The sequence below is a fragment of the Cynocephalus volans genome, chromosome 12 (assembly GCF_027409185.1).
Source record: "Cynocephalus volans isolate mCynVol1 chromosome 12, mCynVol1.pri, whole genome shotgun sequence".
Lineage (NCBI taxonomy): Eukaryota > Metazoa > Chordata > Mammalia > Dermoptera > Cynocephalidae > Cynocephalus > Cynocephalus volans.
The window spans coordinates 103,055,882-103,069,785 of record NC_084471.1 but is presented as its reverse complement, the minus strand read 5'-3'; the positions used below and the strand labels follow the sequence as shown (position 1 = coordinate 103,069,785).

The window sequence follows — 13,904 nt, the reverse complement described above, 5'->3', positions numbered from 1 at the left end:
AAACTTTAAATTCTTGATTGTTTTTGTATTATATCCAACTATAAGCTGCTGATAGTTGAATAGGTTGAATGTTTTCTTTTCTTCTGTAGGTAAATTTCTGATTGTCCATACTTCAAACTGGTGTTTCTTCTTCCATTTTGAAAATGAAAGCATATACTCTATTTGAAAAATTCTTATTTAGCTCCACAAAAATAAAAATGTAATATTTTTATAGCTTCTTTGTTGTTTTTCAGGATGTGTTGGTTTTCAATTCTTAGGTAGAAGCGTGCATAAACCAGATTTTGATGACTGCATTCTATTCACGTATGCAATAGGCAAGAATTGAAGTGTTTCATACTGTGTGTTTAGTAGTTAAAATGTGTAGTACAAAGTAACATATTTAACCTTAATTTTTTAGGTTCTATCTCCTAAAATATTCTTCAAATTATATGGAAATTTTTCTTACCTGTGAAACAGCAAGTGCAGCTTTAATGACATTATGAATATGGCTCATTTAGTTTGCTTATATTTACTTTCTGGACTGTTGATGAAACCCACAGGTGATTCCCCTTAGGGGAATATGCTCCAATTATCTTCTGGTTCAAAATAGCAATATGATGATTTACTCAGTGATAAAAAGGTAAATGGCTCTGGAAATATGCATCACATATTGGCATTTATCTAATGAATAAGAGTTCTTTGGCTTCGGGTTTAAAATGATGGCTTAGAAGAAATGTTTTAAAATGTTTTAACATTAAGATAAGAAATCTTAAGATATGAGATGTTATTTTACAACACAGCTTTGTCACTAGGTTAGAAGTTAACTTAATTAAGGCCTAGTTTCCTCATGCTGGCAATGTAAGTCATTTTCTACAATGAGTCAGTAAATACCATAAACTACAATCATGTAAAATCTCTGTCTTTTGCAGAATCTAGCAGATGAATTTAGTCATTCAAATACATTAAAGTTTTACTCTGTTCAAATCATAAACTGCTGTGTTTACAATGAATAAAGTATAAGTTTTGAACTTACTTCAGTATTGTTAGTAGAGGTCATAAAAAACTACAAAAATGCCATAAATATGGAGGAGACAAAAAATTTAAAACTCTGTAAGACTTCATGAAGTATGCAATTTGTGAATTAGAAATGCTAATCTATAGTTGTTTACTCAGATAAGATAGAATGTTTACATATATAGGCACACACAGACATATGCATTAGACACATGCACAAGCACACAGAAATGCACACACACACACACACACACACACACACACACACACACACACACACACACACACACACACACACACACACACACACACGAACATCCCCGGAACCATAATGGATTATGGATTTATTTAACATTGATAGAACAAGAAAGCACAAACTGATTTTGACTTTTCATCAATTTTCCAGATGCTCCTGATAACAGGTTGGAACCTGCAGATCTAGTGAAAATTTCTCATTTTATTAAAAAGCAAATTGAAGTCTACAGTAGTGAAGTGATTTGCAGGACCATTTATGTATTTATATACACAAACACATTTGAGGGTCTACGATGTGGGCAAGAAATAGAAAAATAATGTCAGGGACTTTAAATTCCGTGAAGAGAAGTAAAGCTGAGAAAGGGAAAAGGTATAATGTTGTAATGGGCTTTGGACATATTTTAGAGGGCATAGGGGGTACCTCCATGATGAGGTGACATCAGAGCCATAAACTGAATGAAGTGACGAAATGTAACACCGAGAATTCTTTTCATTAAACCACTTTTAAAGATGCACAGATGATAAAGATTACCAGACATGTGAGTAAACACTCTGCTATGAAAAAGAGAACAAAATAAAAAAAATACTAAAAAAAAGTGAATCAAAACTGAGATTGAGGAGGCAGAAATTTTTAAACTGTAATTAATAAATCCAGAATTTTCCAAAAAACACATTCTAAAAATACAATAGAAGGATCAACAAATAAAAGTTGAGCAAAAGTTAAGTGAAAGAAAATATTAATGGGTGATATATTTGACAAAATTATATTTAAAAGGACCTTCATTAAAGATTTTTAATTGAAAATCCATTTAGGAAAAATAATCCAATGTAATTTTACAAAAAATTCTTAACATTCATTTAAAATACATATTTATATATAATCATATTGCTTGAATTTAAGCAATATATCAAGTAACTGTCACAAAAATTTTTAAAAAATAAAGTGGAAAATGGAAAAATACGTTCTAAAACAGCTGTTAAATAGCAGGAAATGTTAAAACTGCAATTCAAGAAAATGTAATAGAAAAATTTCAAAATAAAATAAATTTTAGCACTAGCACTCCACCTGAGTAAAGTTCATGAGATGCCACAAGATGTAAATTTGTCATCAACTCTTTGCTTTACATGTTTTCTCTTTTAAAAATATAAAACAAACAAGGTAAACATTTAATTTAAGAATCTGTTTTTAAAGACTGTTGCAACCTAATGAAATCAGAAGTTAATAATTTTTTAAAGTACACAGAATTTCAACAAAAATGCGGTTTACTGAGGATTTTTGACACATCACAGGAAGGCAGGGTTTTCAAATGTTTAGTATATTCACTCAAAAGATATATCACTGCATCTGGATTATTTACTTGGTGAATTTACAACATTTCAGGTCTGAAACATTACAAGATGAGTCTTGATTTTGGCCATATGCCAAGTGTATACTCATCTCACAAATTTCAATGGAAAGAGATTATCAAATGTTAAACTTGTAAGTGGATACAAAAAGCTGCAAAACAGTATGTAGAAATGACAGAATGTTTTACATAAATAATATATACATTTGAAACTCTTATTATCAATAATATTAGCGTGATTCCGTTTCTTTTAATATTTTTCAATTTTTCCCAAATTTTTGCCAAAATTAACACCTATCATTTTCCTATCGCTTATTTCCATGGTAGTATTTTACTGTGTTCTAAATCCAAAATTGAAAACTGCCAATTTTCTGCCTTTCTAGATGTTTTTATGTTTGTTGATTAAATTAACCAAAAGTAATTTTAAAAGAAAATTAAAAAAAAACACAAGTGACTAGTTTGCAAGAAAGAAAAAGAAAGAAAGGCATTCACCACAGTTGTAAAAACACTGGTTCACCAGACACAAGCTGCTGTTCCCTGCATCTTTTCCCTTCTTAGGGCAGTAGTTCATCGGTCAACTAAGTCATGTGAGAATGGAGGCTGAGTCTCATTCCTGAGCCTTCTCCTCAGAGGAGAAGGGGACCAGAAGAAAAGGTCCTCTTAAGGGATACTTACAGGACACGGGCTTAGCCCTCAAAGATGTGAGGGCTCTGACCAGTGGGAAGAGACTTCTCAGGAGGGAGGAATGGGGAATCCATTCTGAATCTGGACCCCCACCACCCATTGTCCCATCTTGTCCAGACAATTCTGAGGGGCTGTTCTGGAACATATCTAGACAATGGAGGTTGAAAGACAGTTCAGGCTTTGATGGTACTCTGGTGAGGCCTGTTTTGTAGAGACAGAATGTTAATGCTCAGCATCTGGGTTGTCCTGTGGTCACTTGAGTTTCCCGGTTGAGTCCAAGTCTATTTTTACTAGGGAGGAGGCAGGAGAGTCTGGGTGGCTCCCAGATCCTAGATTCTGAGTCTCAGTATCTTTGTGAAATGCTGGAAATTCTGGCTTAGAACCTGGGAAGACCTCTTGCCTGGTCCCTGAATGCTCAATATGGAGTCCTGGACACATTTATGTTTGGCAGGCAAAGAAAAGCTGGGTTTGCATTCCTGCTTTTTATGTTTGTTTGTTTTTGATTGATTATGATTATTCATGTGGTACAAAGCTGACTGTCACCACTTCTGCCCAAGATATGATAGCCAGATACATACTATCAGCATGTCCATTATGACAAATTGTGATTATTCCACTTGTCCTCCACCCAAATAGTCCCTGATCTCCTTCCTCTTCCTCTCCTCCACTACCCCACCCCACAACCCTAGGTATGCTCTCTGTCTCTGCAAGTCCAGTGCACCACTGCTGTCTTTCTTCCTTCCTGCTTTCTCTCGTAGCTCCCATTTATGAGTGAGGACATGGTATTTCCCCTCTCTGCCTGGCTTACTTCACTCAACATAATTTTCTCCAAGCTCATCCATGTTGTTATGAAAGGCTGAATTTCATTCATTTTTCGTGAGAGAGTAGCATCACACAGTGTATGTGTACCAAATTTTCCTTATCTATTTGTCCATCTACGTACATTTAGGTTGGATTCAACTCTTGAATACTGTAAATAGAGCTGTGATGAACATGGGAGTGCAGGTATCCCTTTGGCATGGTGATCTCCATTCCTTTGGGTATATACCTAGAAGTGGGATTGATGGATGTGTTGTAGATCTGTCTGTCATTGTTTGAGAAACCTCCACACTGTTTTTCCTAATGGTGGTACCAGTTTACATTCCCACCAACAGTATAGGAACTTTCCCTTCTCTCCACATCCTTGCCAGCATTTGATATTCTGCATCGTTTTGATTATAGCCAGTCTAACTGGGGAGAGGTGATACTCAATGTGGTTTTAATTTGCATGTCCTTGATAATTTGTGATGTTGAGCATTCTTTTAAGTGCCTGTTGGCCATTTCTATGTTTCCCTTAGAAAAATGTCTATTCAGCTCCTTTATCCATTTTTTAATTGGGTTTTTATTTATTTATTTAGTTAGTTAGTTATTTAGTTATTTAGTTATTTAGTTAGTTAGTTAGTTAGTTAGTTTTACTGTGTAGTTGCTAGAGTTCCTTGTACATTCTGCATATTAATCCCTTGTCAGATGTATAGCTTGCAAATACTTTCTCTCCACTCTGTAAGTTGTAGTTTCACTCCTGATTGTTTCCTTTGCTGTGCAGAAGCTTTTAAGTTTGATATAATCCCATTTATTTATTTTTTATTTTGTTGCTTGTGCTTTTGGGCTCCTTTTCATAAAGTCTGTGTCCAGTCCTACTTCCTGAAGTGTTTCCCCTAAATTTTCCCATAATAGTTTTATAGTTTCACGTGTTTAACCCATTTTGAGTTGATATCGGTGTATGGTGAGAGGTGATCTAGTTTCATTCGTCTGTATATGGATAGCCAATTTTCCCAGCACCACTTATTGAAGAGGCAGTGTTTTCCTCAATGTATGTTTTGTTGCCTTTGTCAAAAAACAATTTGCTGTAAGTATGTGGGCTGATTCCGGGTTCTCTATTCTTTTCCACTGATCCAAATGTCTATTTTTATGCGAGTACCATGCTGTTTTCGTTACTATAACTTTGTAGTATAATTTGAAATCACATACTTTTAAACTCTGGCTTCATTTTTATTTTCATTTTTGCTCAGGATTGCTTTGGCTACTTGAGGTCTTTAGTTGCTCCACATGAATATTAGGATTTTTTGTTTTTCTATTTCTGCAAAGAATGTCATTGGTATTTGATCGGTATTGCACTGAATCTGTAAATCATTTTGTGCAGTATGGATATTTTCACAATGTTAGTTCTTCCACTGCAAGAGCATGGAATGTCTTTCCACCTTTTTATGTCCTCTTTAATTTCTTTCAACACTGTTTTGTAGTTCTCATTGTAGAAATTTTTACCTCCTTGGTTAAATTTATTCCTAGGTATTTTGGTACACTGTGCTTGTACTTTTCATTTTTTTCAAGGAATTTTTTGTTTTCCTGCTTTGTTTCTTCTTTGATCCATTGGTCATTCAGAAACATGTTGTTTAATGGCCATGAATTTACATAGTTTCCAAGATATGTGGACTCCAGAGAGCATGCTCATAATGCTGTTTAAAATTTTAGCTAATCTGAAAAAATTTAACCACAGAACTCCAAGTATTATGTATTGGCTACTGCCCATAACTATCAATGTGAACAAAGTGTTCACCAGCAGACACATAGACATTTTGAGGGATCACAAGAAACGGTGGAGGATCTGCTTTCTAGTTTGGAAGTGTTACTTAACTTATCTACATACATTATTTATATTGTATGTTATGTATAAAATTTTTAAAAATATTTTATTATTTTAACATCGCTTTTAAAATTTTATACACAAAAAAATCACAGCAAAAAGACAAAATCAGCCTTGAGACTAGCAAACATTTTATAATTAATTTACAGATTCAAAACTTACTTCTTCCGCATATAACCAGTTTAAATGTTTTAATATGAATGAAAAACAATTAAAATATTTTTTAAAAAATGAAATACTTTTTGAGGATTTTTGTCCAAGATAAGGAAGCAAAGTAAGAATCTGAAAAGGCATGCAGTGAGAATCAGAGTAAAATATTTTTGTGAATCTTGCAACGTCATGATAATGGAATCAATTCTCATATAGATTTAAAAGTGACTCTTGCAGGAAAGTTTGTTCATTCCCCAGAATTTTAGGAGGTACTTTTTTGGTGTGGATAAAGAAGCTACTTTTGCATGTATTGTATCGCTGATGAACTTTGGGAAGGACAATTTTATTCATTGAAAACTTAGTGATGCTGAGACAGGATAAAATGGAGATTAAGAAGCCAGCATCAAACTATTTAACAAAAGGTAGCCTCAGGATTTAAGGCAAATGAGAGGCTAGTGGTGACTTTCTGTGTCAATGCCACCTTAGCATGCATGATGGTTGCAAAATTACTATTAATAAAGTTTTCTTCCTTAATGTTTTCCCAGTATTGAAACCCATTTTGTTCAGGTTTAGAGTTGTGTATAATGAGAAGGCAATTCTTGTCATATTCACTGTGTCATGGCAGAAGCCAAAGTCTGATCAAACAATTAAATCTCATTCAGCTTAAATTATAATATAGTTTAATTCCCTAATCCATTACATTTTAAATGATGCTTCTCACATCTCTTCTTTCTTGATCTCTCTTCTCCTCTATCTCTCCTGAATTATTCCTACTCTTATTTTTTCTTTCATCTTTGGCTCCCTCTTTTTGCTTTTTTTGATAAATGGTTTTCAATTTTTTTAAAATTTCTAATTCGTTAATTGTTATTTTAGTTTCATCATGTTCTTTCCCCTGCATTATTAGGTTGACTTTATTGTTCTTTCACTTGCACCTAATAAGAACTGCTTGACTTATTTCTTTTTGCTACCTGTTAAATAATACTGGAATTTAATTATTTTCATTATTCATCTGAATGTCACTTTACTTTTCACTTATGTGTATTAATCTGGATTATTCCTATTCTGGTACATTATATAGATAGTCTGAAGTTATTTTTTTAACTTCTTATTTGATGAAAAATAACAAGATTATGATTTTCATTTTATTTTTATAATTTTGAGTTAAAAGTTACTTCGTTTTTGATCTTTCATATATCAGTTTTAAATTGTATTGCATCACGATCAGAATATATGACTCCTTTTAGTTAAGCTGTGTACATTTATTGAAGTTTGTGCATTACTTGTAAACAACTGGTGTAGGTTCCTCATAGATTCTGGGAAAGAAATATTCAAATGTTGATATGCAAGCCAGGCCTTATCAGTTATGGTTTTCATAGATTATAAATTCTCAGCAGAGGAAAGCAGAAAAATACAAAAACTAGTCATACACTCACGTTACAAGGTAAAATGTACTATTAAAATAATAAATAAAGTGGAAAATAGCACAGGATATGGGGGTTCACTGCCAGGGGCATTTGACATCAATGAGAGAGAATATGGTCAACAGAGACCTCAATTAAAAGTTGATAACTGAGCAAATATTTGAAGGAGAGAAGAATCAGTGATTCAGGTGTATGGAAGGAAAGTGTTGCAGTCCAGGGGAACATCAGTGCAAAGGCCCTGTGCAGAGGGTGGCCGTGTAGCTTGAGGAATAACAAGGAGGACTACACAGTAAGTGTGTCATTCTGTGGTGGTGGTGGAGGGGGCTGATGAGAGAAAAAACAATGAAGAATCTGTACTGATGGTGACAGGGCTGTGAGGAAAAACAGAGGAGACAGTGCATGGAGATATTTGAAGTTTCTCTCTTAAAAAAGAATGTTCAGGGAAGTCTTCAGTGAGAGGGTCACACAAAGAAGTAGAGAGCCATAAAAATACCTGGAGGAAGTGAATTCCTGCAAATTGATTAATTGCTTTATCCTAATGGTTTGTGTTACTTTAATTACTAAAAATTGTGTAAGCAATAAAATATACTAGATTTTGTATCTTGGTTCACCCTGATAATCTTAGGCTCTTTAAAGGAATTTATTACAATTAATAATTATAAACAGATATATTTTCTCTCACATATTTCAAAGTACCAATATCAAAATATGTTCTTTTTTCAAGTATATTTTCTTCCTTCTTATCTGTTGTCTTTAGTTATTTTTATATATGTTTTCTACCCATCCTCCCTTATCCTCCATATTTTTAAAGGAAAGTATCCCATGCAAAATCCTCACTTATCATACACTACTTTCTCCAATTAACAGACAATTATCTGGAATTCATATTTTAATGACCTGATAGTCTTTGTATATGAGTGTAAGAGTGTGTCTGAATCTATATGATATCAAAAATCAATTTTATTCTATTTATTTCATTTTCAGTAACATGTGTTTCTTCAGACATTCCTGAAATACTTCTTAAAATAAAAGAAGTAGAGAAAAGTTACCTTATAATTTTTTTTTTTAATAGAAAATGTATCTTTAAGGGGTGAAATAGAATGCAAACTCAAAGAATGCAGATGGTTAACAGGATCATTACAAGGGCATCACACATTTAATAAACTGAATAAAAATTAAATATCTTTATTTTGAGTCCTAATACATCAAATACATTTAAGTTGAGTGCCTTTTCTCAGCATCTTAAAAATAGAAAACAATATCTGGTAAATTTCACATATTTTATTCCTGCTGGAGACATATTCCCAAAGATCAAAGAGTTAATCATCTGGCATGAGAGAGACCAAGAATGCTGGGAGCATGAGAGAGAAATAATGACGGGAGAAAAACAAAGATTCATTCTGGAAAGATGGAAAGATTGGTATGACAGCATCTAAAGTGAAGGTGCAGAGAGAGTGACTGACATGCACAGTTAAATCTAGTTTATTTAGACAGTAACACTCTATTTGAGTAACTGAAGGAACTTGATAGTTATGTTAAATGAACTTATTTAGTGCTCCTCAAGTTCACAAGGTTCCTACTTATTCATTCATTCATTGAACAAGCATTTGTTCAATGTAGGCGTTTTGACTTGCCTGTCATTAAAGGCACACTTCTTAAGGCCTACTGGAAGATGCAGACATAAAAAAAGAAAAAGTTTCTCAATGTGAGAAACACACAAACACATTTAAAAAGAGTATAGAGTTATAGAGGTACAGAAAGAAGGACATAATAAATTTAGACTAATCTGAGATTTAGTTTATGATAATGAAATGTCATTAGAAAGCTGTTTGTCATATCCTCATGACTCCTTTCCTTTATTAGGCAGTATTTTTGCTTTTGAAAACTCGGCTATAACAATAATGGTGATTACTTATTTTTTGTCAAATGCATGTGCTGTTGTGGTGATATGTGATCAAAATCTTTGACAATTTGATTATTCTGGAAGAAACAATGGGCTGTACAGAAACAACAAAATAAAATTTGCTTTGACATGTTTAGTTACATATTTACATAAATTTAATTGCTGAGCTGAGCAATAGGATAAAAAATCATAGACTTTGGTGGATTTAACAGAGCAGATTTATTGCTAGGTGCTGTCATTCCTCTTGATAGATATAAGCATTCTTTTCAGAAACCCTAAACCATTGTTCACTACATAATACAAATGTGTCATTTAACAAAGGCTATGTTTGCTTTCTCAACAATTGTGGGAATAATGCTGGTGTTGGACTGAGTTTTTGATGCATGTCTCAGTGAGCAGAACTATAAGCACCATATGGAATGATGTATGAAAATAAGCAGTATGGGGTTCTCAGCACCCTTTTGTTAAAAAGAAAATATAGCATTTAGTACTTTCAAATGGGTATACTGTATCAGGGAAGTTTCCTAAAGGCTGATTTTTGATGAATTCCATTGTACTCAAATGTATTAGAGTACCTTTACATTGTCATTTTGGTATTTGTATTATTTGACAGAAGTGGGGTTGCCATAAAAAGAAACTCTTCTATACCTGTGGAATTATTGTTTTCAAATCTAATATTCACATTTTTTACAATTGTGGGCAAAGATGGCATATAAAATACATACAGGATGTTCTATTTATTAATGTAAAATGTGAAGGAGGCCTATGTACAAGTGTTGGGGCTCAGAAAGCAATACCCCAAATTATGGTGCTTTGGTTTGCTGAGCACTTTGTACTAAAGGAAATTAAAGGGCCTTAGAAGCGGCCTCAGACCCAAGGACTTTATCAACTTCTACTGTTTCTCCTCCCAAGCATAGTGTAGAACTTCCTGAAATTCTATCTGAAGCTCCTCCAAATTAATTGCCTTTTGTCCCCTCTCTGAAATTTTATTAACCAAAGAGAATTAAACTCATTGAGAAATGTCACCACACCTAGTCACAATTTGTTACAATCTAGTTTCTGTTCTTCTGGTTCTATTCACTTTCCAAAGAGAATCATTTACCAACCATTGTCAGTTTTTTCTACTCATTCTGTTCCCTTGTAAACCATTTACTACTCTTCAGAATTGCCTATATGTCCTCAACTCCCTCTCCCCCATGGAAAGGATGCTACTTAAGTTTCAGCCACCTGGCCCTTTTTTGGGTTCCATATTTTGCATGGTTCCTGTGCACACTTGCATGTTAATAAATGTGTGGGTTCTTTTTTCTCCTGTTAACTGTCAGTTCATTTCAGCAAACCTTCATAGGATAGAAAGGAAGCTTTCTCTTCAACCAGACACAGGTATATGACTGTATGTGTGTTTGAATTTTAGCTCTCAAACATTGATGTTGTCTCATCTTGGGTAAGTAAGCTTTTAACTCCATTGATGCTTGGTTTTCTCACCTGTAAAACAACTCAGCTGTCAGAAAGTGGTTAAGAGACAGGAAAATTCTGTTTACTTTCTGTAACCAATTCTCCTCAAGAGGGGTGTGTGTGTGTGTGTGTGTGTGTGTGTGTGTGTGTGTGTGTGTGTGTGAGAGAGAGAGAGAGTGTGTGAGTGTGTGTGTGTGTAAGTGTGTGCGTGTAAGTGTGTGTGTGTATTTCCCCTTCATTTTACTCTGAAAATAAGGTATATAAACCCAGATCTTGATCTGTAATTTTTGCGTGAGCTAGTTTTATTGTGTGCTACAATGTGCTTATGAATGAACTTTGTTTTTTACTCTGGTTAATATATTCTTCTGTAAGTTTAATTCAAAGGCCTCCCAACTAGTGAACCTAAGAGCATAAAGAAAGAGTTTTCCCTATATGTGGGTGTGTTTGTGAATGGGTGCATGTGTGTGTGTGTGTGTGTGTTTGTGTGTGCATGAGTTTGTGTATTTCTAAAGTCCAGCTATGACTGTTATCTTTGAATATATGCTGCTTTGAAAATACCTCATTTTACCTCTCAAAGTCCCAGATATATTTAACAATGTATCTGCCTGCTGCATCAATAAATATCCCTTAAATGTTTCTGCGTGAAAATTTATGTCCACTCAGCAAGTATTTTTCTCTTCATGATTCTTTTCATGGATTCTTTGGCTTCCCTGTTTCTCACACTGTATTTCAGAAGATTTAGTATTGGCAGAAAAACGGTATAAAACACAGACAGTATTTTGGCTTTGTCTTGGGGATAGCTAGAGCTGATACCCATAAAGGAAATATTACAGTTCCATAGAACAGAGACATCACCATTAGGTGAGAGGCACACATGGATAAGGCTTTATATCTGCCTCTGGTAGAGTGTATCTTCAGGACAGTGAGAAGGATTCCGAGATAGGAACTAGCTACTACAAAAAGGTAATCACAGAGATTACTCCAGAGAGGACAATTAATAAAACCTCACTGTGTTGGGTATCAGAAGAGGGGAGCTGAAAGATCAATGGTACATCACAGAAATAATGGCTAATAATATTGGGCCCACAGAAAGATAGACTGAGCAAGCTGTTCAGGTGGGTGAGTGAGTTGGCACAACCTAGCAGGTAGGAAGCAGTCAACAGGTAGAGGGAGAATGTGGGGGTCATGAGAACTTTGTAGTGAAGTGAGCATCAAATGGCAAGATACCAGCCGTACACCATTGCAGGCAGGAGGAAGCATCCAGTAGTCAAGAACATGCTGATGAAGGAATACTGAAGAAGGCAACCATGATAGGAGACGACTTTCTGTCCCGCTGTATAGTTCACCAACATTTTAGGAATGAAGATTGAGGAATAGCAGAAATCCAAGAAAGCCGGCTGGCTAAGGAAAAAGTACTTGGGAGAATGGAGCTGGATACTAGCTGGAATTATTGTGATAACCAAATGTTGCCCACCACAGTAATGAGATAGATCAGCACTAAAGGACAGTATTCAGTTCAGCATCATGAGTCAGCCTCGAAGGATGAATTCAGCTATCACACTAACATTTTTGTCAGCCATTTATGTGGCTCATTTATGAAATGAAAGACCTGTAGGCAACAAGAGGAAAGAGAAAATAACCAAAAAGTACAGCTTGGATATATAAATTCAATCTACTAGCATCTTTAGAAAATTTCATGGTTTTAATTATCAATGATAATATTCCATCTCACCCCAGCTAGAATGGCTGTTATCAACAAGACAGAAAATAATAAATGCTGGAGAGGATGTAGAGAAAAGTGAGCCCTTTACATTGTTGGTGGGAATGTAAATTGGTACAGCCATTGTGGAAAACCATATGGAGATCCCTGAGAAAACTAAAAATAGATCTGCCTTACAATGCAACTCTCCTATTACTGGTTATATACCCAGAGGAAATGAAATCAGCATATCAAAAAGACACCTGAACTCCCATGTTCATTGCCACCCTATTCACAATAAGCAAGAGATGGAACCATCCTAAATGCCCATCAGTGGATGAATGGATAAAAGTACTGTGTATACATACACAATACCATTCAGCTAGGAAAACAAATGATATTCTATCATTTACCATTACACAGATGGAGATGAAAACTATCATGGTAAGTGAATTAAATCAGAAACAGAAAGACAAATATCACATAGTTCCACTTACATGTGGGATCTAAAGAACAGAAAAGTGGTTTTCATAGAGGTAGAGAGTAGAATAATGGTTATTAGAAGCTGGGGGTGGGAGGAGAAGGGGAGGAGTAATGGGTACAAAACTATACTATGTACCCTAAGAGAATCATTGTACAGTACATATGTGTATTGAAACAACACACTGTCCCCCATAAAAATAAATGTAAATAAAATTGAAAAAAATATTCCACAGTAAACTCAAATCCTGCAACTATGAAAAGGTAGGATAAAATAAAACTTCAGTTGGATCCCACCAAGAAATATAAATTGGCATTATGTATCACATAAGAACCTGTGGGAAACTAGAATCCTCCTGCAGAGCCTAATGGGAATAGTTATTTAACAGAAAGAGTTCTGGAGATGGATCCCATTTAACAGTATATTCCAGATTCCAAAATACAAGGCTAGAACCTCATCTTTTAAGGAAGAAAATCCTTTAGCAAAAAACAAAGCAAATTAACAAAAACATTCTCAATATTTAACAGGCAAATTTTTGAGATATCTAACAAAATTGTTCTGTGTGATATTTAGACAGTAATACACATCACACATATGTTAATCAATAAAACAAAAGGAATATAGTCATATGTTTGTGTGCTGAATATGAGTATATGAATTTATATATGTGTGTATACATAGGCATACATATTAATATTATCTAATAAAACTTACAGATTGCCAATAAAAAAAGGAGAAAGAGAATCAGGGATGTTTGGAATAAAGAGAGATAAAAAAATAAACATTTTTTATCATAATAAAATTATTTAGTTTTTAATACTCACTTCCTCCAGTAAGTAA

General features: G+C 34.3%; 1 pseudogene; it reads right to left on the bottom strand.

Annotated features, from left to right (window-relative positions):
* Window positions 1–11,533: 11,533 nt before the first annotated feature.
* Window positions 11,534–12,464, bottom strand: LOC134391803 (olfactory receptor 5J3-like; annotated as a pseudogene).
* Between the last annotated feature and the right edge of the window lie 1,440 nt (window positions 12,465–13,904).